Genomic DNA, 26,911 nt, shown 5'->3' on the forward strand with positions numbered 1-26,911 from the left:
TGTCTTGTGTGGGCTAGTGGGCTGAAGAAAAGAGAATGGACCTGGTATGGTTGTTGGATGCAGTGGAGGAGGCATCAAAGCTGCCTCCAAAGCATGTGGCCTCATTTACTGGTGGGTGGTGGGAACATCCATGAGGGGAGGGACCCAGGGAAGAGAACTAGTTGGAGGGAAGGAGGGTGCTAGAGAATACGGTGGATAATGGAAAGCCACAGTCACGGGGAGAGCACTTGGAGGAAAGTATTTAAGAAGAGAGAGTCAGCCCTGCCAAATGGAGCCAATAGACCAAGTCAGAAGAGACTAAAACTGAACACCCTTGGCAACAGAGGTTTCAGTGCTGCGGTGAGGACTGAAGGAGGTGTAGGAAGAGAATAAATGAAAATCGGGAGTGTAGGCAACTCTTTTCAGAAGTTTGTGAAAAGGAAGAGAGAGAGAAGGGACATGGGACTGAGAGAAGAATTTGCTTATTTTGGTTGATAACAGATTTCAAGGTCTCACCAGGATATTTCACTTAAAATCTTATTTAAAATATTTTAGAATGTTAGATGCCTTTCTAACTGGCAGTTAACTAGCAGCAAGTTAGAGGCATTTTAGAGGTAAGCAGAACTGGCAGTGGAAGCACAGCAGGTTGGATTATACAGGACAGAAATCTATAAGGAGAAGAACACCTGAATGGAAATAACAACCTTATGGTGTTCTGGAGGCTCTTGGTGTCAAGAGGGTCATCCCCACACAGCTCAAAAAGCTGTGAGGCTGTTGTGGATGTGAAGCATACAGTGGTTGTTGGAAGTGTGTGTATTTGCCAGAGATTTCCATCAAAATACATAGGCTAAGCAAGTTGTGGTGCCACAGCGCTCAAGCGGTTTTCTAGACAGTGCACTTAATGGCAGTGTCGTGGCCCCTGATATAACCTCAAGAAATACAGTCATTTAAAAATGTTTCTGCCCTCTTTTCGGGTACCATATGATTCTTTCCTTTTTACCGATGTTCTCCTCTCCCATGAGTTTGTGTGTGCTTCCAAATGGAACACATCTTTACACTCAGTAACCATGTTAATTTATGGTGTATTTTGGTATCTTAAGGAGTGAAAAATGGGGAAGGAATACGACTTTGTTTTACGCTGAAAAGGTTTTTACTATCGCGTTTTTGACGTTTTCCACCTTACTTTATCTTTAATTTATCTTTAGCTGGAACCGTTTTATCCATTAGCTGTATTCTAATTACCTCTCAAAATGGTCAGATTTACAGGCAACACATAACAGAAAATGCAAAAAATCAGCCAGTCTCTCCTGATATTCAACAGCAGTCTACGTCTAAATAGTGGAAAAGTTTATTTGCTTTTTCCTAGGATGTGCTAAGTGATTTTGCAGTTTGAGTGGTATGGCCTTCTAGCACTTAGGCCTGCATTTATTAAATAAATTTGTTCTCTAACTCAAGTGTTAAGTGTGTATTATGAAACCTCAAAGCCAATTTCAGTGATTGCAATGTGCAAATATTTTTTAAATTATGTAATTAAATAGGACTTGGCCTGCAAGGTCCAGCGAAGTAATTTATTAATTGAATAGTCTGATTTAATTGTATGTTATTTTCGTTTATTCAGAGAAGTGCCTGCATCTCTTACACAGAGAGGAACCTCTCGTGTGCCTGTCACTGGAGATGCAGAGGTCTCTCCAAGAAATCTTTAGCACCCAATTAAATATTAACCAAGATGAGTGGGCTTATTCCTTTTCTCCCCAAAACTGTTTTGATGTCTGAGTCTTAGGATTTTAAAGGAGAAAGAAGAAAAAAAATCTTGCTCGGTAGAATTTTTCGTACTTCACTCTGTTTATCACTGTATTATTTTTAAATGAATCACTCTTTTCTTGTTAATTGTGCCAGTGTACGGGGTTATATAAAGTATGTGCATAAAAAGAGAAGCCCCTTTAATTGAATGTTAGCTACATCTAGCTATGGCTAAAGCCATGCCGTATCTGTTTCCTTAAAATGTCATTTTAAAGGTATTGTGGTTTCAGAGCAGCAGCTGTGACTGAAAAGTATGTAAACTAAGCTGTTCTTGCTCATATCATTTTTATATTCTTATGTCAGACCAGAAGGCTGCTTTAAATTTATTTTTCATTGTGTATTAGTTCTGGAGCCTGTTTTTTTCTTCCTTGCGAGCATATGTTCTTTGGGGTACGCAATACTCAAGCGTTTAAGAAAATAACAATTGTAGTGGTTGGGGAGGGGAAGTACCAAAATAGTTTCTTATTTGAGTATTATATTTGGGAGATCAATTTAAAAAATTAACTCTCACAAAGTAGAATTTTTGGGCCTAGCATCTGTGTTTTAGGAAATGAAATAATTTAGGCATACTGTACTAAGTCACGTGAAAGGCAGTAACTTTTAGAAGCCCAAATTGCTTTCCCAAAAGGAAAATATTTTTTGTTACTATTAAATATAGTTTATATTGCTACTTTAGAACTTTTTTTTTCCAGCGGGGCCATTTACTTAAATTCTTAGTTAATATTTCTATATAGAAACGTCTTTGTCTCCAGAGCTTGCCTTTGCAAATTCCCATTTAATATGCGGTTGTGGATAAGTATTTATTCATACCATGTGGTACCCCACACCTGATCAAATGACGGTATGGCGTCATGTCAGCTAGCAAAATGTTTGAGTGACTTTTGAGTAATGGTGGCATAGAAGGTATAGAGGGTCGAAGGAAACGATAATAATGGGAAACTTTTTTCCTTTCCTGTATATTTCAGCATGTATAATGCCTCACCTCTGCTGTGGAAATTTGGAACATTGGATAGAGAAATATTCCTTTTCCTAAAGAGTTATAAAAGCAGGGTAGAAAGTACGAGCTATTAGAAATTTCCATGGTAAATATAATTTGATTACATGTGTTGGTAATTTCCCTCAGAGCTCAGGATTTTACTTTGAGAGTGTTTCACAATGATGTATTTCTTTCCAGCTATTGAAAACAAATTTAGCCCTAAGAATTTGTGCTAAGATTCCACTGATTTGTCTTATGAGTATAGGCCTACATACAGATGCCCCAAGTGAGGGAAGTAACTTGAGGAAGAAGGTGAGCCCCTCATGGGTCCACTATTCTGCTGGTTGCAGCCCTCCCGTCTCTCTCTGGGCCCCCAGGTTGTGGCTTCCTCCAGGGCATAAGGTGGCTGTGGTGGTCGTTTCTTTGTATTATAGCCTTGGCAAAGGATCTCTCAGAGCATCTGGAGTGATGATCAAAATAGCTAACAGGTATAGTACAGGTTTTGACCCTCTGGGATGGACACTGGGCATAGCACTGGAGCGAGGGTACTGGGGAGTCACTGCTGTTCCTTTGCTGATTCTGGGAAGTTCCAAGTAGTGGCTAAGCATGTACTCCGATATCTTGGGTGCAAAGACTATTTTCTAACCAGTACACAGGTATTTCAGTATTTTAACAACTCATTCAGGTGGCCACTGTGTACCGATTGGACATCATCCCTGAGTACCACTGTTTTTTCCCACACAGATACAGAGAAGGGAAGGATCTTACAAATTCTAGCTGAATTACTGGTGGATCCAGGAGTAGAAATTCACTCTCTTGCCTTCGAGTTAAATGTTTTTTCCACTTCACTTAGTTCCCTCTTAACTAAGGTATGGAAATATCTCCTTTTCCACTTATTGCAAACCAGAGTTCATTAAAAGGAATTTTCTTAGGAATAAAACCGAGAGGAAGAAGTAAGATGCCTGAAGAACTGAATAGAATAAAGTTAGCTTGTTTAGATTATAGCTTCAGATGAAATGATGTTTTTCCAGCAACCACATCATTTTCTAGCTGTTGCTTTTCCTCATTTGTCAGAGGCCCTTGTCCCTGCTTTCATCCACACCACCTCCATGGCCTCAGTCACGTACTAAATCCGCTCCCTAGGAGAAAGTAGCTTGATTAGACCCCCTCGAAAGTAACTTTCAGCTCTAAAATGTGTTCATTCTTCTCTCATCTGAGATTTTCCCCATCTAAGCCTTATTCCTTCCACTCAAAAGTCTGGGTCACACAATTGATGCAAAAGAAATGTGAATTTTGGTCATGAACACACAATACATCTATCTCACTTGATCCCTGGTCAGATTTTAGAGGGACATCCTTGACTTTTGTCATTGGTAAACTTGGTAAAGGAACTTCTGATACATCTACAACTCTTGTTGTTGTTGTTGTTGTTGTTGTTATTTTTATTATTATTTGTCACTGATAAAGTTCCAGGTATGACTGGTGGTGGTTCTTTTCTCCACTCCACTGAAGAAGCTCATAAAAGATTGTACAGCGTGGAAAGTACCTTAGCAATTAAATAAAAGCCTGGTTCATATAAAGGGACTTGTTTCTATATGGAAAATATGAGCCCCCTTTTTTTCTTTTTTTAAATGGGCCAGGTGTGGATTAGTTCACTGAACCTTTCACCCAGCCGTATTCCCGCTTGTAATTCTTCTGAGGCGTAGTTCAGCCAAGTCAAAGAAACATGTTATTAAAGGTGAGCTGAAAGGCATTTAAAAAATAAACAAACTGTTTAAGATCCTAAATCAGTAATAGAATCTATATGCACAGACTTGAAATATACAAGAAAATGTATTTGAATACCTTCGGGTTCCAGGCCGTATCCTCCTCCTGCCTTCTTTGGATATCTCCCCAAAGTCCTTTTTGGTCTGTGGTGGGACAAGCAGCTGACCCCAAGCTTGAATTGTAGCTCTTTTGTTGCTAACGACTTTCCCTTCACTGAGGTAGGTGAGACCTCAATCTTAAATCTGTGATTCTCCAGCTAATATTCAGGGGAAAAAATAAGTACTTTGGTTTTATTTTAGCACTATGTTCTTAAGAATTTTAAAATCTGATATTCATTTTCTCCTTTTTTCTAGCCTATAGCATGGCACATAACCAGATATTATTAACAACTTGTAGAGATGGCAGAAATGAAGCGTAGGAAGTTTTAGATTTACTTAAGTTATATTATCCCTGGTTATCATAACAGCAGCTATAATTTTTTTAACGCTCACTATGTGCCAGGCACTTTTCTGAGCACTTTTTTATGTTAATGCATTTATTCCTCAAATGCACATTATGCACTATAATTAAGCCCATTTTATGGATGAACACACTAGGGACAGAGAACTTAACTTGCCTGAGCTCCCAAGGCTAGTAAGAAGAAGAGCTGAGTTTTGAACTTGGGAACTTGAATCTGTACTTACAGGGTTTTGAACTATCCCAAAATAAACTATACTGTGTGGTACCCTCTGATATAATACTTAGTTTTAATTGAGGCAGCCAAAAAGAGCATTAAGAAATAAAGATATGCATCCTATACACCCTCAGCCTTGCGTTACCTCTCTCTCATTTTCCCCTAATTTAAAAAAAAAAATTGTTTTGTTTTTTTTTTTGTTTGTTTGTTTGGTTTTTTGGTTCTTTTTACATGTCAGCCTGTTCTCGGCTAAGGACTGGGTATCAATCATTTGCATCCTGTTGCACTGCTTCTCCCTTGATTATCTTAAACTTTCATTGTGATTGTGGAATTGTGGAAAGGCATTTCCCCACATTTAAAATAATTGCAAAAAAGCAGGAACAAAGGAGGAGAGGTATTTTAGGGGTGAGTCTTCCTGGACCACCCTTTATGAGGTAAGCAGTTCCTTCCAAGAAGAACTGGAAGCCCCAGTTCTCCATCGTGGACACAGAGCTTTTTTCAGAAACTTACACTTAGCCGAATTGAATTGCTCCCACCCCCACCCCTGCTTCTTTACATGACAGGAAAGGGAGTGAGTTCAGGCAACAGCTTCATCTGTTGCACTTTTGAGTAGCTTTGCTTCCTCGAAGACCACATGCTAAGCTTGTCAAAGTCATCTGCATGGTTCAGGCATTCTTGTTTTAGGAAGGTTAACTTGCTGAATTGAGGAAGCAGCATCACCTGTGAAGAGCCATGCCAGGCTTCTATCAAGTATCCTCCTCCTTTATCAAGTTCTGGGGCATTCATTGGAGCTTTATTGTCATAGGTATTAAAGGTTCCCTAGCATCGGTATTACCATAGCATCCTATAAATATCAAAAACCTTTGTAGCCAAGGATCCAAGAGGGTGGGTTCCCACCTGGTCCTAAATTATGTTGGCATTTCTAGTGGGAGTGAGGGAGGTGGTGACCTTTTGAAGAGCCTGGAGATGGGTCAAAGTTGAATGTACAAGGGAGCTGGGATCTGCAAATGTCAGGGAATTCAGGAAGAGAGGCATGGGAAAGGAAACGGGATGAAAAGGTGCCAGGAAAAGTTGCGTCATCATTCGGCTTTCTTCTGGTGGCCAAAAGGTACGTTTCTACTACCAGGTCACTTGCAAGCACTGTGGGCACATACCTAGCTGCCAAGTTCTGCAGTTTAAGGGCTAATAAAGTCGGGATGTAGTTGATACTGGTAGATTATTATTTTCAAGGACGGATTTTGGGGAGGTCTTCCCAGCTTTACTGTGTGAATGGTTTTATTCTTGACTGTCTTTCTTCCTGGGTCAGTACGCCCATAATAAAATTTAACATGGAGCCACCTGGAATATTTTCTATGTGTACCTGGAGTGTTAGGCATTGTACACAGAACAGTAGAAATAGAGGAGCTGGAATATTTTTATTCAGCTTACGTGCTGGTTAGTGTTATTCATTCCATATATATTTGTTGAACAACTACCATGTGTAGCTACTGTTCTACACTGGGATACAGTGTGCAAGGCAGATGAAGTTCTTGCCTTCATGGAGTTTATATTCTGATATTTTGTCCCAAACTGAAATGTACACAGTTAAGATTAATATGACTGGTCTTATCTGTTGCCTAAACTTTCCCAGAAAAACTGAACAAAATCAGTTTAGCTGCAGATTGGAGCCGCCAGAAGCCAGATGTAGCCATGGAAAGAATATCTTAGAGAGCTTGTCATCTGGTTCCAGCTGTGCTAACCTAGGCCTGGTAGGCAGCCATGAGTTGTGTCTGCCAACTGGTGGCCAGACACTAGTGCAGGCTTAAACAATTAGCGGAATCCCTCACTCGGTGGCTGGATTCGTTGTGTGTGTCCTAGGATTACCACTGCTGTCCAGACCAGAAGCCTCTGTGGTCCTGGGCAAAAACGCCCAGAAGGGAACTGAAAATCAGCTCCTGGAGAATCTAGGCGAGGCCTTCTTATCCTGGAACGCGGAGAGGGATGCAGGGGAGATGGAAAACCAACGTCAGCAAGAAAATAGAAGTCAACCAGACGTTCCCTTCCCCACCCCCCCATACCCTTCCCTGTAAGTCTTGATTCTGACTCAGGGCACTTGCCTATAAGGAACGCCTGCCTCTAGCATGCCCCTGATGAAAAAACAGGGTACAGTGTTCCTGTGAGGATATCTCTTTCGCAGTTACTATTATTAAAAAAGCGAGAACCATTTGTGATGACCTATACTGATTTTATCCAGAGAGTTCCATTAAAAGCCTTAATTCTCACCTTTGAAAGCAATTGGATATGCCATACATAACTTTTCAAATATCTATTATATCTGCCTGCCCAAATAAGTATATAAATAAATAAAATGCTTCAGCTACCTGCGTTTGAAGATTTTTTTATGAACCGTACAGTTTCTGGTTTAATGTACCAGGCAGGCTCTGCTAGTATGTGGCGGGGAGGGGAATGATTTTGAACATCCATTGTCTAGCAAGCTGCTGACACCATAGTAGTTGCTCAGTAAATGTTCATGGAATGAGCCAAATAAGGAGAAATTCTAATGAGCATACTGACTTTCAAGGATGGTAATTAAAAATGAGCGCAGTTACTTCAAATAGTAAGTGGAGGAAACAACCCACAATTTAGAGCAAAAAATAAAAAAAAAAAAGTAAAGGTTTAATCAGAATAAATTTAGGATTATTTTTTTAGATGTCCACATCTAGTGTCTGGCTATAACAGAAAACACAAGTTGATAGAGATTAAGGTTTTGAAGGGGGTTTCTCTTGAGCCTGAACAGATATATCCATGTGGGGACATTTTATCACAGTGAAGTTCTTCGTGGTTTTTCAAAGAAGTGCCACTCTGAGTAAGTAACGATGACAACAAAATCATCGAAGTGGAGAAAAAAATTAAGATACTAGTTTATGTATAAAAATCAACTTTTGCATTCTAAGTGCATTGTGTAAATTTGCCGTGCAGGAAACATAAGTGAAGCCATTTGGTTTTGTGGCATTGGTGTGGGCTGGCTAAGGGGGTGGGGGATAAAGTTGAGGCATGATATAGTATGAGGAGAGCCAGATGGTTGCATTACACATCTTTTGTGTTCTTGTTTGCTTCTTAAAGCAGTTGCAGAATTTTGCCCTTGGCGATATTTTCTTCGTGCTTGTATGTTCTGCTATGAATTTACTTTTGTGAGAATACTTTGAAAGAAAAGCATTGCTCTAAAAAATATTTTTTTTAACTTATGTTATAAACTTGTGAAGTGTGTTCTTAAAAATATTTTTTAAATGTTAAGTATGTTAGTAAATAGCAGGAGGATCAGCTTTTCTTTTTCCTAACAGTGATTTCAGCTATATTTTACATCAATTCACCGAAAGATTTTTATAATACTTCGAATGTGGAATCGATGATGGATAGATAGATGAATGGATTGAGATAGATAGATAGATAGACAGAACAGATACATCGTTATTCCAGTGGTAACGAGGCTTATTTAATTAGAGATTTTAACTTTTTTATTATAGCAGGTTCTCAGTTTGTGGTTTCTCTATTGTGTTTTATCAGCACGTCTGACTTGGTGATATTTAAGTTAAGTGAGAGTGCTTTTGGGTAGGTTGGTGGGTTTTGCTCGTGTGTTTAGTTGGCATTTATTAGAACTGTTTATCACACCACCATTGAAATTTATATTTATTTCCTGCTAAAAGCAAATTATATTTTGCGATCACCAGTGGCAAGGGATATTTAAGATGTTCTAACTGTATATAAGAGATGATATTTTATCGCTGAATGCTTTTAATAAGGAATTGCTTTGGAGCTGTTTTTTTTTTCCCCCATCGTGATGGAGTGCCTCGGAATAATTTAATGTCCTTTTCACAGTCCCAGTTTATCTCTCTTTTTTTATTTTTTGCTCAAACAAGAGAGGAGCACAAATGTAGGATCCTTGGGCGATGGTTTATTCTCCTGTGGTGCACAGATTTCCAGTTTTAGTTGGAACCTGCAGTCCCTGATGAGAAAACAGGAAACTTACAGTCCTAACCTTATTGAAATCTCTGCCTGGTTTAGTCACAAGTCTGAGGCAACTCCTTCCAATAATGAAGCCATTGTATGCATCATATCTGATCAGTTCTTGAAATGTTTTAGTAAGTCTATCTTACAACATTATAAGAAGATAATCAGCAGACTTAGAAGGTCCCCATCTGGACTGTAGAGTTCTTTTACTGAAAGATGTTTTGCCTTTTTGAGATAGCTCTCGCGTTTCATCATCTGTTCCGCCGAGATGAAGTGCATATGAAAAGTCAGTGACTCTGAATCCATCTGTTGTTATTATTTTCCACTGATAATTGGCTTGAACAATGAAATGTCTGTGTCTACAGCCTTTGAAACTGTACACCCTGTTTATTTTCTGGAGGTCTCACTGCAACTACTCCCCCTCCCCCATTTTTCCCCTCTTCATATTCTCTCAAGCTTACAGAGAGTGGCGCTTGTGTGAGGATGACATCTTTGACTCTGTGCATCAGTATGTGTCACTCAGCATCTAAAGCTTGCATGCGGATTTTTGTCACAATCCCTGTGTCTGTGCTGTTTTTCTCCAGTATCCAGCACTCGTGCAGCAAGGAGCTTAGCTGGACCACAATGCATGGATCCCTTACTTGGATTGTTGTCTTTATTTCACTGTCCTCATTAAAATATTAATTTAGAGTTACAGTATCTAATACCTATGGAATTAGATACTACCTATAATTGTATAATATATTCGGTTGCATCCAGGTTTGCATGATACAGAGCATTAATATTGGATTCCACTAACAGCACTTCCATTAGCTTGCTCAACCAGTATGAGATATAGATGAGCTGGGAAGCATAACTACCCGCCAGAACTGCCAAAACAGTCATTAGAAGCTCCATTGGGATGGACAAAGGCTTTTTCACAGTGATATACTGATTAAATTTTGTTCTATGGTTTATTTGCATCAAGGTTAGATCACTATTGTCTGTGGAAGTGGGTTGCTAACAACTTATTTGGAAGGTCATTTCAAGACAAAATAGTGAACAGAATAGGTATCTTTAGCTTCTGTGGGAACTCCTCTTGGAGAACCTGTATTTTATTCTTTGGGGCATCAGGAATCTTTTAATTTTGTTTCTTTTTTCTCCATGTTATGCCATAATTTATGTTTGAAATGGGCTTTTGTTTTTTGTTTGTATTTTTTTTAACTTTCCAGTAAAATTATTTTTGCTTTTGTGGCAGATTGATATAGCCAGAAAATGGTGTTGTATTAAAATAAAACTTGCTTTTGAACTAGAAAGCCGCTTTTTTTCCCCCCTTGGCCAGCATAATCGCAGCACGTTCTCTGAGGCTGTGAGAGACCTGCGACCTACCCTTTTTAGTCCAAATAGTAATGTAGACACATCCTATGGAATAGCAGTGCTGGATTTGCCCCCAAAGTACTATGTGGCATTAGAAGGAAGTAGATGAACATAATCTTATTTATGTTTCAATCGAAATCATTCAATATTGCGAAAGTTATTTAAAAATAATTAAGTTACTAAGACCAACATGTAGCTGTAACGTACAGTAAGAGGTTAGGGTGAGCGTGAGTTGACTCCACACACTGGTAAAAGGCAGTCGTAAATTCCTAGTGCCTGCATGTTTTTCCTCTAGCTTGAATTTCTCAGTTCTAAGGACAAATTATGTTGAGGTATGGCATATTTTCTGCCGAAATGGAGAAAATTGTTGACTGTAATTATGTTATTTAATTGAAATTATAAGTGGTTAGGCCACTCAGTTAAAAGCATCCTTTCTAATATATGGATAATGTTTTTAAATGAGTGGTCATGGATTGATGACATTTGAAAGGCAGGCATTTGGGGTATATTTTTGGATGACTCAAATTATTTTCTCTAAATCATTAGTGAACTAAAGAGTGTAAAGTGGCATTTTTTGGGTTTATTTAATTAGCTATGTGTGAATATTATATGTGTGAGTATATATACACATGTATATGCACGTACATAATTGCGCATGTATATGTGCAAATTTTTACACATATCTAAAATAGATCTTTCTGTAGACTCACAAGGATCAGTTTATATAATGTGTTAAAGCAGAGAAATGAGGAATATATTTGACCTTAAATTGTGGCCGAACAATGTGATTATTTAAAACTCTCGTTGAATGTTAGAGACCTAAATGCAAACTACAGTAAAACTCTACTGATATGTCTTCTGCCAAATCTTTTAGGAGTAGCTGGAGCTATAACAATAGCACTATATCCCCCCAGACCCCCTCCCCAGGAGTCAGTTCTTAATTACTAATGAATGCAATTCATTTTAATTGTTATTATAGCAACATAACATTTAACAGTCTCCTGTTTAGTTCTTGTCCCCTAGAACAGGCGGTGTCTCCTGTCAGAGAGAGGACAGGTAGAAGACACAGCGGGCGTCTGATTGAGCCAGTTATTCATTTGCTGAGTGTTTGTGTTTATGCAAAGGGGCCTCTTCCTGCATATTTAATCTAGAGTAAGGCAGTGGCTTTTGTTGTGTTTAGCCCACATACCTTCAGTCCTTCCTCACACTGCCGCCAGCCTGGGAGCCCTGAAAGCCCGCAGGCTTCCAAGCGCCTGTAGTTTCTCCCTCACAAACTCTCAACTTTCTTCCCTTGTGTGAAAATTGCCTCTGCCGCCCCAAAGCTTTCTTTCCTCACCATGAGCCGGTAAGTGTGTGCGAAGCGAAGGCCGATACTTTTGTTTCATTTTACAAATGTTGAGAGGCTACTTTGCTGCTCTTCTGGGCGCCTCCTGACAACAGTCCGGGTTCCTGGGCTCTTGTCATTTGCTGGCACCGTTGAAATATACAAGTACAGGTGCCTTTTAGGAAATGTGTCTGAATTTTGGACTGGCAGGGACAGGCTCTCGGGGACTTGGGGTGGGGAGGAGAAAAAGAAAAAAAGAGAGAGAGAGAGAGAGAGAACAGCTTTATTATTCTTTGTCCTAACAAATCCTGTTTTGTAACTATCCTGGAGATAATGCTGCCATTGTTTGCTAAAAGGCTTCAAACAGTGTGCAAGAGTGAACTGTAAGAAAGCAGTGAAACTCTGCTGCTGTATTGTCTATACCCGGGCCAGGGTCCTCCCCGCAGGTCTGTGCCGGAATAGGAAGGGTTCTCTTCGGTGGAAATGGAATCGTCTCTTCATTGATATTAATAGCACACTGGAGATGTTGGCCATGATGCTCAGAGAGGCGGTCTGGAGGGAAGGAAATCTGATCTTGCTAGGGGGAAGATGACAGCCTCTTGGCCCCACGCTGGAGGAGACATCCATCCAGGCTCAGCCTGCAGAATGGCATCCTGGTTTAACTGTTTGCTCTAGGAATTTTAATCTTGAGCTGTTTTACTCTCTGGGGTCTTGCTATTTTTTGTTCCAGTGCTGTCTTTAGAAATCACCATATTCAGGGTCTAATCCAGTGTTTTAAAAAAGTGAATTAAAAAAAAAAAAGACTCAGAAATTGATGCACTCTGTACTTAGCTCAGTCCTGGGGTATGGTGGTAGAATTTTGCTTTCTTTTAGAGTGTACTAATTTCAAAAATGAATTGCCATAGTTCAGAAGGATGAGCCATCCGAGGAAGATATGTCCTCTGTAAAGATATTTCAGGGACTAGGAATTGTGTCCAAGGTCTAAAAGAAGGAGTCTTCATTACCAGTTAACTGTTGCCTCGGTTTGAGTTACTCTTTCCAACAGAAGAGTGTGCTGTTCCCCCGCAGGTCGGAAACTGAGAATTTAAATAAAATTTTATCAACCTTATTAAAACATGTAGGGACTTCGTTCTTCTTGGGTACAAATCAGTCTGGAGACTTAGAAGCATTTATTAACAGTGAGGCTGCTAAAGGTTTTTTAATAATAAAATTACAAATACCCTATATAATTGTAAGTATATGACTTTTATACTCAGTTTTTAAGGGGAAAATACTTTTTTTTAATGAGGAAAAGTAACTCCGTCAGAGCACCTTCTGTGATTAGCGCTATTGTATTCTTAAATTTTGATTGATAGAGATAATAGTTTTCACTTAAAAATACAGACAGGTACTTTAACTTTCCATGACAATAGCTATTTGCATTTCTTTTATCTTTTTGTTTAACATTTGTGGGGGTTGGGATGGATTTGATTATTAACTCTTATTGCACACTAAAGGTAAATTTAAAACAAAGGCTTTGTTAGCGCTTCAAAGAGAAAACAGCAAATATTGTTTGTGGGTTTCAACATTTAAAGGCTGTTAAAGGATACCTATAAAATATTTTCACATGACCATGACCAGGGTTTTAATTTTCTGTAAGGTAAGAGAGTGCTTTTTTCCAAATGAAGTGGGCCAATGTGCAGTTGCTGGGGGGCTGCCAGCCTGAAGTGATTTCACTGGCAAGCCTCTGCTGGGGTTGCCTATACCATGTGGCTTACTTTATCTACAGTATTTCAGATTTTTCTTACTAGATGGACCCCAGAGTTCGGTCCTATGGTTTGATAAGGATCCTTGAGGCTGAGGAGAAAGGAAGTAAAATGTCCTTGCGGCAAGGGGAGGGGGCGTTGGGAATGATGGACCCAATGTGATAGATTTCGTTGATGAAGAGAAATCAGAGAAATGTTATAACTAAACCAGCAAGCCTGGGTGGCGTTCACGGTTGCTTCTGGGCCCCAGAGGCTGGATCTGCAGTTTTCTTTCTTTCCTTTCCAGTTTCTTTCCTTCTTTCTTTTCCTTTTTTTTGCTTTCCTATTTCGTTCCTTCTTTTTTCTCCTTTTTCTTTTCTCTCTTCTTTTCTCTTTTCCTTCTCTTTCTTTTTGTAAACCTGACTCAAAATGTAGCCAATTTTGAAGTTATTAGAAGCAGAGAAAAAACACTTTAGAGTTGATTTCTGAGTGGGTTTTCTTGTCTGGAGTGCAGAAAATGAAGTGACCCTTGTATTAGAATTTTTCAGCTGGTCAAATTTGTGTAGCTGCACTTCTGTTTTTCTAAGAAATCTTTGATAAACCAGACATAAAAGCCCACATGAGTTAAGATTCACTAGTTAAAGAGACAGCAATCTCTTGGCAATTGGCCATTTTTTAGACCTGTTTTCTCAGATGAAGGATGCCATTTGATTGGAAGTATTTGGAAGTATGGGAAGTTTGAACCATGTTTCTAGACTTCAAGAGAAGGGATCCTCCAGCTAGAGGGGAACTCCTAAACTGCCACCTTTATCCTTGGCCAAGAGCTGGCTTTGATCACACTGGTATCCCCAGTGACACTGATGCACAGTAGGTTCTCAGCCAACATTTGTTAGACTGAAGGTTGAGATGAAATATGTTGGCCAATCCTTCACGGTCACTTTTGTACAGTTGTATCAAGTGAAATGTAATGCAGAAATCCTGATGCAAATCATTTTCTTCAGCTTCCATGAAAAAAAAGGGGGAAATACTTTTAATGGAAAAATAGAGTATATATTGAACATTTTCCATCTTGCGAGATGAAATCACACTTCCGCATTTACCTGCAACTTGGTACCAGGTAAGCAATATCAGTTGGCACTGTGTATTATTTATCACACAGATTAAATTAGGGGCAAATATACCCATAGTAAGTGTGACAGTGAAGCACTGTAGTAACCCGAGAGGTCTGCGGAGGTCTGTGATGGAGGGGTGGGGAAGGTAGAGGAAGTGGAAGGTACATTAAGTTTCCGCACCTGGGGGTCGGCAGCTGTAGATTGGTGTCTTCTTGGTCAGGGTCCTTATGGTGATCAAATAGCGTCAGGTAAATAACACTACTGCAAACAAAAGTGAAGCGGCCACACACGGAATAATTCTAGGGTTCCCAGGATCTAACTGTAGAGAAGAACATAAAGGAAAAATAAATAATTTCTATTTACAATATCCCCGGCTCACTTTTAAAACCTAAACCAACAGGAAACTCAAGAAAGAGAGAAAAAGAAAAAATATGCAATTCATATGTTGGCAGTATTTTTTTTAAAACAAGAAGACAAGTGGGCCACAGAAGAATATTTTTCTTTTATTTATTTATTTATTTATTTATTTATTTTAACTTAAAAGCTTTACATAATCATTTATTTTTAGTTTGGCACTTGTGCTGCCAGTAAGCACTCAGGTAAATAGTTGCTATATTTGATAAATAAAAGTGATTGTTTAAAAAAGTAGCCAGTGTATTTTGAAACAGAAGTTTTATACTTTGGAAAAAAGGAAATGCAGATGTTTCTCGTAGTTGTTGATTTCTGATTTTTCTAGGCTAGTAATAGTAATGATGCAAACTCGCACCTTAATTTTCTTGTCTATTATATTGACACATTTCTCTTAATTTAGCATGATGGCAAAACGGCTGTTGAACTATTAATCTTTTCTCAGCAAAGCTAGAAAAATATCTTTTAGATTACTTTGTTAATGTATACTAAAAACTAAAATCAACAGAAATAAATTAATGAGTGATCAAATGTGCATATGCACTAAAATTTGTGCAACTTCAAAGTGGAGGAAAATACGGTTTTTTATGTATAAGTAAAAATGAAATGTAGCCAATTTTGTACTGCTTGAGTAATTATAAATTGGAGGGTCAGTTGTATGATTTTATTGTTAATCCTCCCCAGGGAAAAATTACACTTGTAAAATCTGTGAGGGTGAACCAGCTTGCTTGTATTTTTGCTCTTTGTTTACTTATGTACCATACTGTGCAGCAAAGAGGAGAGAAGCAGCCCAAGTACTAACCTGAAAATCTTTTGCAGATTTGAATACAGTGCTAGAGATAACTTTGTTCAAAGTAGGCATTTTCAGCCATTTTCTTTCTGATGAAATTTTAATAAGGTCCAGTTGTTTGCCAGACCTATATGAGAGCAATATCATCTGCATTGCAAAGTCTAATATTATAGATCTGACTGCCAAACATACAAAAATAGATGCAACTCAATAGATCAACATGAAAGTTAGAGAGCACTCACTGGAGAACATCTCTAGTTAACAAGGAGGAAGAAAGGGGGTTCTAATGCCTTGAATTGAGTGGGGTCTGCCCAAGTTCACTTGCTTCCCATTTAAGATTGTGTGAGTGGTGGAGATGGAAATTTCTGGTGTGTAAGATTATTGCTGTGCCTCGTATCTAATGAGCTCTTGTGATTCGTGCGGACGGGGGCTGCTTTGCAGATCTTCTCGTTACCTGGAGGACCCAGCCTTCATTGCTCTGTTTTCTTATCACCATTTGCCCTCAAACAGAGTTCTCACCACTGGAGAAACCAATACTGGGGACACAAATCAACAGTAAGGCACATGATTTTCATTTTCAATTTGAATTGTTTTGTGTAAAAACAAAAAGGTTTTGGGCAGATTGCAAAATAGTAATTTTAAGTCTCAGAGCTAGGGTTTTCCCCCACCCAAATAGTGAACATTTATGGTGAAAACCTCCAATTTCCTCTTAGAGTAAACATGAAAATTATGATTTCACTCAGAGCCTGCATTTCTTTCCAATCTTAATGGCAAGAATCTGCATACACTTGCTTGTGGAAATGTCATAAATTGGCCTCAGATCAATTCCTCAAAGATAGTACACACCGAAGTGCCACGTTCAAATTTTTAGCCCTAGTAAAGGTAAGATTTAACTCTTCTCAACGATGTTTGCCTTTCCACATTAAGGGTCAACAGCAGAAGGATAAGCAGGGATATATTCTTTATAAAATTAAAACCACTTCATTACATATTGTTCTGAAGAGTGAGCAAAAAGATATATTACCATTTTACTAAAATGGTGTAATTTCACCATCTAAAAAAATTGTGTGAGCATTTGGTCAGTTGCTGTGGAATGAATTCTGTACCCTGTTAGTAACTTGATCTAAATTAATAAACAAATGTTTTTATTTTCACTTGTGCCATATGTTGATCCCAGTTACATGGGCAGAAAGAGACAGCTTGTAATGTTTCTTAAAGGATTACATACTGTTTTGCATAAAGGGGTATGCAGATGTGGGAGTAGATGTGGGATAAGCGTGTTCTATCCTTTCTTTGTGTTTTAGGAAGTTGATTTTAATTGTTTATTTCATCTGACACGAACCATTTTTATTTAACTTAGTTGACCTGGTAGCTATATGCTAAGTGGAAAATGTTCTGTGAACAGATTTCACCAACTGATTAACCCCCTCCCCTTCCCTCCCCAAACTGAAAATCATGGTGCTTTTATTCATTTTGAAAGGTCCAGAGTGGCTTAAAGCATCTCGTCTACAAGAACTAACACTCTTCCGAAGGCGGAAAAAAATAAGCCTCTGCTTTAATGAAATTAGAGATGTCGTGGACGTTAACCAAACAGAGACATGTTCAAATAGCTGTCTGGTTTCCAAAAACAAAGGCCTATGAGTCACTTATTATTCCACGTGAAAATAAATTGATAGACGACAAGATGAGAAAAAGTTCATACACAAAATTTGAAATGCTTCACCTCTGCTTTTTCCATCCAGGTTGTTTTTGTTGTCTTGAAGAGCTCAAAGGCATGTGGTCCAGATGACTGGAGGTCTTGGGACGTGTTTTTATTAACTCTGAAAGTCACTTGCCATTAAACATAATTGAGTCCTTTTGTTGTCTTTCTTGCATCTATCCCAGGCAGATAAGTGGTTGCTTTCTCTTGACATTCAGATTTTGATATTCTTTTTTGTTTTCAGGGTAAGAAGTGACCTTTTGAGGTGACTATAACTGAAGATTGCTTTACAGAAGCCAAAAAAGGTAAATGCAAATATGATTAGTGGGCTTATATCTAGGGCTCTGTCTTGTACTTTTTAGGCATCTTAATTCATTTCTCTTCTGATCTACTTAGTTATCAAATACATGTGTATTTATTTGTGTGTAAGTATGTATGCAGTATATTTTGGGAGGTCTTTAAAGAAAAGATTGTCCACAAAGTCACACTTAACTGAAGACACCAAACTTTCCCTCTCTTTGTTGAAGTTGATCATTTTTTGCCGGGGGGGCAAGGCAGAGATAGGGGGTTGTTGACTTGGTAGGTTTAAAGTTAGAAAAGTATATTCACATCACAAAAGTGGTGATTTCATAAAATTAACTTGCTGCAAATAAGAGTAACGCATGTCAGTGTTCGGAGCTGAAGTGGTGTCATCCGATTGATGTTCATCTGGCGGCTTTATAATCACCTTCTTTCAGAAATTAATAGTCAAGCACCATAGCAACATGCCACATTGATGTAACTGCTGAACAGCGTGGGGCATATCCCTGTGATGTCAGTGCTAGGCTGCCTTGTTCCCTTGACCTTGCTTGAGAATCAAATGAGCACTTGATTTTAAAATTAGAAGTTTTCAGAGAGACGATTGTAGCTTGATGAATTAAAGCGAAATGGTATTTTCTCAAATTCACTTTTGGGAAGGGGCACAGAAAAGCACTTTGGTTAAAATAGTTACGGATTCTACATATTTTCTTGATTCCAGAAGTTTCTCTGTTTTGAGGGCAGTAGTCATCTTAGTCCAAGTTAGTCTCACAGGTCATTTTAACATCTTATGTTTCTCAAGTAGCATCTTCATTTTATTTTTGAATTTTGGCCAATAATAGTTTCATTCAATTTAGTAGATTTTAGTCCATTTTAAAACAGATTACTAGCTGGCCTGGTTGCACAACGCCTTTGCTCAGATCTTGCTAAATTAAAGTTTGTGAATTTGTAAGATACAGACTCATTACTGTTTAGTTGAACAAGGATTTTTGTAGAATTTTCACAATGTGAAGATTCATAGATCAGTTTTGTTTTTAATTTCACCCAGGGTTTTGGGTTCTAGAAAACGCTATAAAGGTATGGATTTGTTTTTCTACTTGCGTTTAGACACATTTGATTTGGACCAAAAAATTCATCTGCCTCATTTCAGCATCTTCATTGTTTAAATTAAACCTTTGTGGGAAGCACTTGATTGTCCTGCAAAGAGGATGGTCTCTTTCAGGTGGTTCAGCATGGAAAGAAAGGGGTGATCCCGGCTAGTAATTGGGGTTATCAAGTCACAGCATGACTGTTGGCAAAGCACTTCCTTTTGCTGAGACTCAGTGTTTTAATCTTAAAAATGAAGGCTTAGTCTGTTTCAGGGATCTGCAGATTTTGTCTGTAAAGGACCATACAGTAAATATTTTCTGTTTTGTGGGCCATGCAATCTCTGTTTTGTGGGCCGCAGCACCTCAGCTCAGCTGTAAGTTGTGTCTCCCGGTTTCTGTGATCCCTGTGAGATCTCAGTTCAAGGTGTTCCCCCTGCAAAAGCCATGTCAGGCATTTAACTATTCTCATGCTGTTAGCAAAGGTTTCTGGTGAAACTAAGAATTACGATTAAATAAAGCTGAAAACATGGTCGAACAGATAAAATATCCATCTTGATAGTTGTGTTATGCCCACAGCTGCAAGTATGGCTTCAACGGGAGGTTTCCATTGTTTTCTTTGGAGTCATCCGTGAGCACGAGTGACTTTTCTTCTCACTTGATGTCTTTATAATGTCCACGCTTACACTCACAACCTGAAAATGGACACGATTGAATTTGTGCAATTCGATTTTTCCCAATTCTGTAATATTGTTCAAAGTTAAAAATACCACTAGTCAAGGGCAAGTTTGGTTAAAAAAAAAAGTTTCCGGAATGTGATATTAGTGTTGACTAAGAGAGGTGGTCCATGGGGAGGAGAAAGAAAATGTTTTCTCTATAATTACTCTCAGGGACATGGTGTGGTATATGATATAATATCCTGAAAATAAGGCACTCTTTTTCAAATTTCAGGAACATAGAAAAATTCTTCCTTCTGATGCCTCCTTTTATGACACGAAAAAAGCTGAATTACAAATTCATATCATTTCAGTTTTTGACTTGACTGCTAGGACGCTCAGATGAAGAGATTTTGCTCAATCTTTGTAGTTTTTTTCAACTTCAAAATTTTTTTGTTAATATCTGTTTAAGTAAACTTGATTATTTCCACCCTCAGTTAACATTTTTGTTACACTTTTTCTTTTATAATATCAATTCCATTTGTGCTTTGACTGTCATTAAGAAAATTTTTTTAGAAATAAGGTATATAGACTCAAATAATAAGTTACATGTAATGTTTTACCTTTTAACAAGCTCAACGATCCTTTAAAAGCTCATCTCTTATATGTAAAGAAAAAAGATTTATTAAAAATATAAAATTTAAATAAAGATATATGAAATGGATCGAATAGTTAGTGTTTCTTCCCAGTGAATAAACCTGAAACAAAAACAAGTTCATGCTATCCGGTGATGGTTAAGAAACAGCACTATCTTCCACACTACAAGAAGGATGTAGATTTCAGATGCCAGGAGCTTCTCAGTAAATACCGTACCCAAATTTGAAATCTGGGAATCATTAACACTCAGCATAGATGCAAATAAATATGCCTACATTGGCATTATGGGAACAACTGGTATGTGTATAAAAGTGGTCAGGCAAATTCAGAAAACCAGATGAAACCGCTTTCCAAATTTAGATTCAAAGGTCTGATGACTCATAAATAACAGTTATCATACTTGGTAGTGATATAACAATTTTCTTCCAAGTAGGTCTGAACACTTTATAAGACAGGTCTGGTTGCCAGAATTCCTGAGAGGTAGCCAGCAATTATTATAATCCCCACTTTACAAATTGGGAAAGTGGTCCCATAGATGATTAGTAACTTACCCAAGGTCATCTAGAATGTCAAGACTCGAGTTTAAAAGACAACTTGCTCTGATCACAATTATATTGATGTCATTCTATCATGGTTGCCTTAGTTCCATGATTTAATAAAGGTCTGTATATCAATTTCTCCCTGCTTCCTCCCACCATTGGCAATTGACTTAACATGCATTTTTGCTTAAAATTCAGATACAATTTGTAAAATTCATTGTCTTGTATTCAATTCTGAATGGCATTGGAAGTCCATGATAATCATCAATACTATGTAGATTACAAGTAAGTTGTTCTTTTTAAACATCGGACATCTTCAAACTTCACATTTTATGTGTTGGTTCAGTTTTATTTTTAAAAAGTCAACTTATTTGTGAGAAAGTTAAGCAATCTAAAAGAATGTGTAATCATCGCAATTTTTCTCCCACCAATTTGAGATATTTTTGTTAGATCGAGGAGTTCTAATGCATCCTATGTCTTACATGTTATAGGTTATTTCTTGGTTACAAAAAAACTAAAAATAGCTATTTTTAATTCAGTTATTTAAAATATATTGGATCTTTGGAAAGTGTATATTTATGTGATTTGAATATTTATTTAATGACAACATTATTCTGCGTTAAATTCATTCAAAATGACCTCTTTATAGCTTTTAACATTTAAATTATGTGACTACTAATTCATGAAGTTGTTATGAAGACATTGGAAAAGAGTGTCTTCATTGAGTTACCAATGACCACATTGGCTCAAATCACTAGTCAGTTTAGTTAAGCATGGAAATGCTTCCTGCTTCCTCCCTGCCCTGACTCCTCTGCTGTACCTCCTCTGCTGCACCTCCTCCTCCCCGCCCCACACCCCCCTCCCCCCAAAACTATGCCTGGGTTATAACAGTCAGGGTAATGATTAGGCTGATGTAGTACAGAGACCACAACATACAACGGCTTAAATAAAATACAAGATAACTTCTCTCATATAACAATTTGCCTAGTCTCTCTTGATTGGGCAGGTTCTTTCCCTCTTGTACTCTCTTACTTTGGGGTTTTTGTGTTTATCTGCACGGTGGAAGCACAGTGGAGACCAAGGCAAGCTATTTTTTTTGAAGCAAATGAGTTAAAAATAGCATTCCTCACATCAATTGTCATGTAATTGGTAAGATTATGGTCATATGGTCAGAACTGCAGTGGCTGCTGGGAAATGTCTCTGCCTGGGTGGTCACGAGTATGGAAGAATTGGAGAATAGATTTCAGGGGACAGTTAGAACATACCAACTTGATTGGTTGGATTGCCCCAATCCCATAATTTCATTCATTCATTCATTCATTCATTCATTCATTCATTCATACCTAGAATGTATGTACCACATACATATATACATTAATTCCTACTGCAGAGATTTATTAATGATGTATGCTAACATCATAGCACTGTGAGGACAGTCTCTGTCCTTAGTCTCCATAAGCATGGAAATGCTTCCTGCCTCCTCCCTGCCCCGACTTCGCTGCCCTTTGTATTGTGGAGGGGAAGACAGACATTATGAATGATGATGATGATGACAGGTGTTAGGAAGGGCAATTATTGGTTGCTATGAGAATGTATTTAACACTATGTGGAAGCTAGGTTGGATTAACTCGACTGTCGTATATCTTTCATGCCAATGCTGTTGTGAATGTTTATCAAGTATGTTAATTTTTTGTTAATAGCTTTGTTGAGCTATAATTCACACACAATACAGTTCACCCATTTAAAGTGTACTTGTTCAGTGGTTTTTAGTATATTCACAGAGTTTGCAACTGTCATCACAATCTAGTTTTAGAACATTTTCATCACTTCAGAAAGAGACCCCATACCCATTAGCAGTCACTCCCCTCAACCCAGCTCCTGGCAACAACTAATCTACTTTCTGTCTGTATAGATTTACCTGTTCTGGAAATTTCACATAAATCGAATCATACGTTATGTTGTCTTTGGTGACTCATTTCTTTTACTTAACATAATGTTTCCAAGGTTCATCCAAAGCTTTTAAATTTTTAACTGTCTGCAACCTCAGACTTGTATGAGTTCGTACTCCTAAATCCAACAAAATGGTGGCCTGAAATATTCTCACAAGGGCTGGAATTAGGGGAAAATTATTGTTTTTATCTTGTTTATATTTCCATAGAACTGACTTGGCCTCCCAACAGTTAAACTTCAAAATTTAAATGTTTGCATTTTAAGTTAGCTGTGTTTAAACATTGTTAACCATAATGCTAAACTAAGTTACTCTGTAAACAAGAGCTGTCTCTCTTGAATGTTAGTTTCAAAGGAAAAAAATTTAAATATTGATTTCCAGAGAAATATGCTCAATAGAGTTCTTTTTCAAGCAGAAGTCACTTGTTGAAATGTACATGAAGACATATTTAGTAGTAAAGACAATATTTGCGGCAATTATCAAGTAGCCATATTTTTCACAGTGAACAATCAGAAATATAAAACCAAATAACAAATGGTTTTATTCCATTTTTCAAAATGATTTTTTGCTCTTCCATCTGCTAAGGGCACAGATATCCCAAATGCTCACCTTGAGCATCTTATCAAGAAGTTCTCAGCTTAGGTGACACAACTTACCAGTTTAACAGAGACGTAGGAAGTATTGCCTTTCTTTGGTAATCCAAAAACCTCAGGAAGAAATTTGAAGCCTAACTGTACAAAAACAATACCTTTTTTAAGTGTAGCACATCTATGTTAGCCTAGACTGCATACCTCTTTGTATCTTGTAACATCCAGGACCTTAAAAGAGCAAATGGTATATTGATGTTAAAGATCCATCCTTATTTTTACTCCATTTCAAAAGTTGACACCTTCTGTCCAGGGCTGAGTTTGGATTAGAAGTTTATGGTATCTTTTTAAAAGACTGCTGGTGACTGAGATTTTGTAAATAGAGAATGAAGAGTAATCATTTAAGTTCGTGCCTCTCTTTCATTGACCTAAATTATTGTACTTCCATGACCTTTGCATTGGGGAGTGGGGGGAATGAAAAACTTAAAGTCTTTCTGCACTATGCAAGTGAACTCTTTTGAAGTGTGAAAATTGTGCAGAAGATTGCCCCTTGAGTTTTTATATTAGTATATATGTAGTATATAAGTATAGGTAGTTAGTTGTTTTGTTAATTATCTGACATTGAAATGAGTTATTTAAAATTACCTTTTAATTGAAAAAAAGCCTCGCATCATTGGATGGACTGTGGTGATTTCAGTCCCTGGATTGTCAGGGATCTTTAATTCCTCAGCCTTCCCTCCAGGACTCTCTTCTTTGGAACTCGATTTCCCTTTCAAAGGGTTCTGAGCAGTCATTTTCTAGAGGAAGTGTCCTAAAATCCATTCATTACAGATTGCATACTTTAAGTTTATTTAGAACAGTGATTTTCAAAGTTGGGACCCATTCGTGGATTAGTGGGTTGTACCCAAGAATTTTTTAAACAATTGAATAAGTATACAATAGAGTAGAATAATATAAAGTGGAATAGACCTACACTGTCCAATGTTAAACCACTAGGCACTTGACATGTAGCTAGCCCAAACTTACATGTGCAGTAAGTGTAAAATCCACAAGGTGTTTCGAAGACTTTGTATGGAAAAAGGAATGTGAAATATTTGAATAATTTTTTATTGATTACACGTTGAAATGATCATATTTTGGATATATTGGGTTAAGTAAAATAAATTTTTAAAATAATTTCAACTGTTTCTATTTACTTTTTTCCGGCGTGATTATAATTATTTATGTAGAGGCATTGTATTTCTATTGGACAGCTTTGCTCAGATGATGGTGAATATAGCATCACCCTCTGCTCATGGCTCTATGGGGTGAGGACTGGCAGGAAAACATAATAAATAAATATGAGTTAATAGATGCTGTGGAGAAAATACAGGAGGATAAGGGAGGTCAAATTGCCAGAGGGAAGGGGTTGCAACTGCAAATAGTCAGTGACTCACAGGCATTTAAGTAAAGATTTGATGTATAGTAAAGAGAGCAAGTTGGCTAGTGTGGCTGAAGCAAAGTCGTCAGCTGGGAGAGTAGTAGGAGATGAGGTCAAGAAGGAATGGCCAGACTGAGTCAAGCATTAAAGCTAATTGGAGCCTTGGTTTTTTAGTGAAATGTGGAGACATTGATGAGCTTTGAGGTGGGACAAGATATGACTCATGCTTTAAATGGATCAGTGTGGAATCCGTTTTGAAAATAGGTTCTAGGTGGGTGAGACAGTAGGCAGAAAGACCTGTTAGGAGACCACTGTAATAACCCCAGAGAGATATGATGAAGGCCAGGATCAGGATGGTGGGAGGTGGTGAGAAGTGGTTAAATTTGATATTTATTTGAAGGTACTGAGCCAAAGGATTTCCTGGTGGAATAGATGTGGAGTTTGAAAGAGTTGCATCAGGAATGACTCCCAGGATTTTTGTCCTGAGTAATGAGGTCATATCAACTGATGGATTGCTTGTGGATACAGAGGAGTGAGAACACTGAGGCTTTTTGGTTCAAGCAATTGCCGGAAGGGTAGAACTGCCATTGAAATAGAGATGCCTGTAAGGGAGTGGGTTTGAGGGTGTTTTAAAAATTCACTTGCACTTATTAAAGATGGTAAGGCAGACTTTATTCGGGGTCATTACAGTCGGTGTAGAGGACACCACAGTGAGATTTTCTGTGCGAGAAAGAGAGATTGAACTCAAGTCCAAAGACAGCATGAGCACGTGGGGATTTAATAGCCAATGAGCAAGGTGTGGGTCAGTGGTCGGAAAATTATTAAGAGGAAACATCAAGGGTAAGGAGAGGATCCTGGCTAAATCTAGCGGGATTCTTGCTTAAGACAATCCAGGTGAACAGACGTCACCTGGGGACTGGTGGAGAATGAGGAACCTGATCAGATGTGGAGGGGGAGGAGTTCTGGTTGAACTAATTTAGCAAGGTTTTTGCTAAAACTGGCTTTTATAAGGAAGTACATGGATGAGTTTAGGAGCCTGTCTAAAATGTAGTCAGGCCAAGACTCTTTGTCAAGGCTGGATGAGGGAAGCAGGGGAGAACAGGAGTATGACTGTAGACATGTATGTGAAGTTTGAGCGGTTTATTATTCACCCAGATCGAAAGTCAATTGGATGTTTGAATATGCAACTCTAAAAATGTCCTAGCTAGGGCTATAAATTGAGGATTTATAAGCATATAAGTGGTATTTAAAGGCATGAACTGGGTGAGCTCACTAAGGGAATAATGGTGTAGATACAGAAGAGAAGGGCACCAAGATGCAGGTTTTGAAGCCAACGCCATTTAGAGGTTTAATTGCCAGATACCAAGAAGGAGGGGTCAAAGATGGAAGGAAAATTCAGGGACTGTGGTGAACCCATTGAGTGCATCATTTGAAGGAGGAGAGCATTGTCAGCTGTGTCAAATGCTGCTAAGAGGTCAAAAGCAATGATGACGAACTGACCATTAGGTTTGTCAACATGGACATCGTTGATAACCATAACAAGAGTCAAAAATGTTTGAATCTCATTCTTATAATATATACTGGCTTCATACAACTACCAGTTTGCTTATGGAATTTAGGCATTTTGAATGAATTTTCCAGGAGCAGTGCCTGTTCAGCACTATTTTTTTGTTAAGGTTATCACATGTGCCTCCGCCATTTGCAGCCCCACATGGTCAAGAGGCTAACTGATGTTTTGGTCACAGTAGAGCCTGTGGAAAGTGATCAGAAAAATATTCAGTGCTACATAAAGGAATCCTGTGCATTTTGCCCCTTTTGACTCATTCTCTAATCCGATGGTTTAGATACTAAGTTTAAATCAAAGGCAGGGGGAAAAGGGGAATATAGTTATATCCCTAACTTAAAATATGTTGTTTTTAATCATCTAAAGTACCTCACAGTTTGGTGTGGTTAACATAGTCTCTAGATTAGTAAAGTACTAGTTTATGCCTAAGCCACATGTCAGTCTATCACCTTTACATTATACTAATATAGGTAGCCTTTGATGGGTTCATCAGTCTTTCAAGTTAACTAAGCGCATCAAAGACTGTAGCTTATTCAAAAAATTTACAACACGGTTGAACATTT

At 38.1% G+C, this 26,911-nt stretch overlaps 1 protein-coding gene across 5 annotated transcripts in view; it reads left to right on the forward strand.

Annotated features, from left to right (window-relative positions):
* FOXP1 (forkhead box P1) overlaps positions 1-26,911 on the forward strand; it is a 361,699-nt gene that overhangs the window by 32,260 nt on the left and 302,528 nt on the right. For 3 of the 5 annotated variants that reach the window (XM_039851676.1, XM_039851681.1, XM_039851680.1), the window contains exon 2: positions 17,840-17,900. The gene's annotated coding sequence lies outside the window, so the exon portion shown is untranslated. Of the gene's footprint in view, positions 1-11,750; positions 11,884-17,839; positions 17,901-26,911 lie in introns of those variants that run through there. The other 2 variants (XM_039851677.1, XM_039851678.1) reach the window with 2 other exon arrangements.

Source organism: Pteropus medius, unplaced genomic scaffold, assembly GCF_902729225.1.
Source record: "Pteropus medius unplaced genomic scaffold, Ma_sr-lr_union100, whole genome shotgun sequence".
NCBI classification, from domain to species: domain Eukaryota; kingdom Metazoa; phylum Chordata; class Mammalia; order Chiroptera; family Pteropodidae; genus Pteropus; species Pteropus medius.